The sequence below is a fragment of the Marmota flaviventris genome, assembly GCF_047511675.1.
Source record: "Marmota flaviventris isolate mMarFla1 chromosome 5 unlocalized genomic scaffold, mMarFla1.hap1 SUPER_5_unloc_2, whole genome shotgun sequence".
In the NCBI taxonomy this organism is placed as follows: domain Eukaryota; kingdom Metazoa; phylum Chordata; class Mammalia; order Rodentia; family Sciuridae; genus Marmota; species Marmota flaviventris.
This window is the reverse complement of record NW_027287680.1, coordinates 1037120-1040665: the sequence shown is the minus strand read 5'-3', so window position 1 is coordinate 1040665 and position 3546 is coordinate 1037120.

Sequence of the window (3546 nt, the reverse complement as noted above, 5' to 3'; positions counted from 1 at the left end):
ATTTGCTTCCACAGCAGGATGGTTGCTTGATGTCAACTGTACTGGCCAACCAGGCCCCTGGAGCTCCTCTCAGGTTTAAGGCTCAGGATCTCTCTTCCACACTTAGTCTTCAGAAATTCATCAGCATTGTCCTGTAAGTGTGCCACAGTTTATGGCCCCAGCAGCTTTGCACCAGGCAGCTGCTCTTGGCTGCCCATCTACCCTCCCCTATTGCATTATCCATAGCCCATGGAGGGGCAGAAGCTCTGAGGCCTTTAAACAAAACACTCAGAAAACTCCAGCAGAAGCAACTGACAGACATGCACCCAGCTTCAGTGATTTACCATTTGACAAACTCTGAACAAAGACCAGACAAACTTCCCTGGACACTCTCCTCACCTGCAGAGGGCTGCCTGGGTCTGTTGTGTCGCTCGTGAGCTCTTTTGTTTTTTCTCCTTGTCTTCCTTGTTGCTGATGTGTTTCAACAGGTAACTCAGAGTCTGTTAGTTACAAACACCATCATTGGTTAGTGATCAGATGGCTCTGGCTCTCCATGCCCAAGGAACCATCCTTACCCTAATGTGACTTCATTTATGGTTAGAATCAAAATTTGGGAGGACTTTGGGGCTCTGAAAAGAGTGGCATGAGGGTTTGCACTGCTAAATTTCCCGATCTACAGGAGCATTTGTGAGTCCATGTTCATTAGCCCCGGTCACCAGGTGGAACAGGAAGGAAGACACCAGAGCTTTTGGAATAGCTGGAAGGGGAGACTGGGCTTCCTTCCCTCCTCCACGCCAATCCAATGTGGCCTGGCTGGGGCCACACCCCTCACTCCCCCCCCTTTCCCGCCCTTCAGGCCCCACTCACGCCCTGAGTTGGCTGGTCTAACTGCTACAGATGCAGGGTTAGGACTCAGACCCACCTGAGCCACGTGAAGTTGTGTTCAGTAGCCAGCAAGCAGGACTCTACCCAGGTGCAGCCCAATAAGGATTCTTGTACTGAGAAATGGAATTTTACAGTTTCTTTCAATGACTGATCCACAACAGACTTCTGGTTATGTAAGTGAGGGCTTGGCTGAGACTGTGAACTCATGCCGAAATGGGATTGCTAGGAAGATAGTGACTGACAGGAACTCACATTATGGGTCAATAGGAGATAAATCCAATCCAGAGGAGTTAGGATGAGTAAACCTGAAGGGAGGAATTTGCATAGGGAGGAGTAGCCTGAGTTCATTCTGAAAAGCTGGGAGGAGGGGAAGTGGGGAGCTTGATTTTGATTGACAGAGCTGTGTATCCATTTGTATCTGGTCAGGAAGAGAGAAGTGGACGGTTAGGCATTTTATCCAAGATAATTTAATATGGAGACTTGTTTCCAGGTGGATAAGGATTGCAAACAATTGAAGGAGTCCCTGGACATTCTTCAGCTACACTTCCAGGCTCCTCTACTGTGCTCAGGAAGCCCAGGTTTCTTTGTTGTGCTGGAAGATCCATGTGGAAAATGCTGGACCCTGACAGGGAGAATATTAGGGGCTGGAAGTGGTTGGGACACTTCAAGTTCACAACAAAGAGGTCTTGCTGCCAAGCAATACTCAAAACAGCAAACCTCACTCCACACATGAACTAGACCTCCACAGCCTCAGAAATGCTTCCATACATTGAATAAGGATAAAACAACAACAACAAGAGTCTGGGCACAAAGAAACAGAGAGGAAACATATGTCCAAATCCTGGACATTGACTACTTCAGCAAAGACAAAGAGAAGTCCCTAGAACCAAAATGATAACTACATCCAGAAGGACACACATTTAACAGAGGAAGGAGTCCATTTCAACTGAAGTGCACATTCCAGACCTTCAAAAACTTGAGGAAACGTGCAAAAGAACCTTCCCTCAAACTTACAACATACCAACAAAGGATCCCACAGATAAAGAAGTTAATGGACTTCCAGAGAAAGATTATAAATATCTGATTATTAAAATGTTCAATAAACTAAAAGAAGATCACAGGAATTAGGAGAGCACATTTGAGCTAAAAAGACCATTTAGGCCTTTAAAGAAGAACAAGGATTAGTCTTTTTCAAATAATTTCATGAAATTGAAGAGTAGGAATACTCCCAATTACATTCTATTAAACCAGTATAACCCTGATTCCAAAACCAGACAAAGATATATCAAGGAAGGGAATCTATAGACCAATGTCACTGATGAACATAGATGCAAAAATTCCTAATTATTTTTCAGCAAAACACATTTAAGAATACATGAAGATGATAATACACCATGATCAAGTTATTTTATCCCAGTGATACATGGGTGGTTTAACAAATGCAAATTAGTAAATGCAATACACCACATGAGTAGAATAAATAGATTTAGAGCTATAGTAACAAAAAGGGCATGGTGATGGCATTAAAATAGACATGAAGTCAAATGGAATTGAAAGTAGGTACAGAGACAAACCCATGCACAGTCATCTGACTCTTGACAAAGGGGCCAAAAATATATGTTGGAGAAATAATTTCTTTGAAACACATGCTGCTGGAAAAACTGAATATTCACATTTAGAAGAATAAAATTAGGTCCTTATATCCCACCCTGCACAACAGTCAGATCAAAATGGATTGAAGATGTAGAAATCCAGCCAGAAACGTGCAACTGCTAGAAGAAAGCATAGGGTCAGCATGTATTGGTGCAGTCACTGATTTCCTTAGCAAGACCCCTGAAGCTCAAGAAATGAAAGCAATGATCAGTGAGGTAGCATTAAATTAAAAAGCTTCCGCATAGCCAAGGAAATGATAAAGAGGGTGAAGAGAGAACCTTCAGAGTGAGAGAAAATCCTTGTCAGCTATTCTTCTGACAAGAAATTTATATCTAGAATATATAAAGAAGTAAACAATCTGAACACCAAGAAATCAAATAACCCAATAAAAATTAAAAGAACTAACCATATATTTATTTTAAAAAAATAAATACAAATGGCCAGCAAATATATGAAAAAGTGTTCAACATATCTAGCAATCAAGAAAATGCAAGTCAAAATTACATACAGATTTTATCTCACACTAGTCAGAATGGCAACTTTCAAGAATACAAATAATGAATGTGGGAAGGTATATGGGGAGGAAAGGACACTAGTAAATTGTTGGTGATACTGCAAATTAATACAAACATTCTAGAAAGCAGTATGGAAATTCTAGGAATGGGATCATCATATGACCCAGCATTACCATTTCTTGGTATTTATCCAAAAGAACTAAAATCAATATACTATAGAGATAACAGCCATATCAATGTTTATGAAAGCACAGTTCACAATAAGCAGTTATGAAAGTAGCCCAGATGGTTGTCAACAGATGCATGGATAAAGAAACTGTGATATATGTACACAGTAAATTTTATACATTCAAAAGGAATAATTAAATTGTGGCATTTTCTGGTTAATGGATGGAAGAATAAAACACCATGCTAAGTAAAATAAGACTCAGAAAGTCAAGGATCAAAAGTTTTCTCTCAAATGCAGAATCTAGAGTAAAGTAAGGGGGGAAATGGAGTCAGATATCATAAAGAT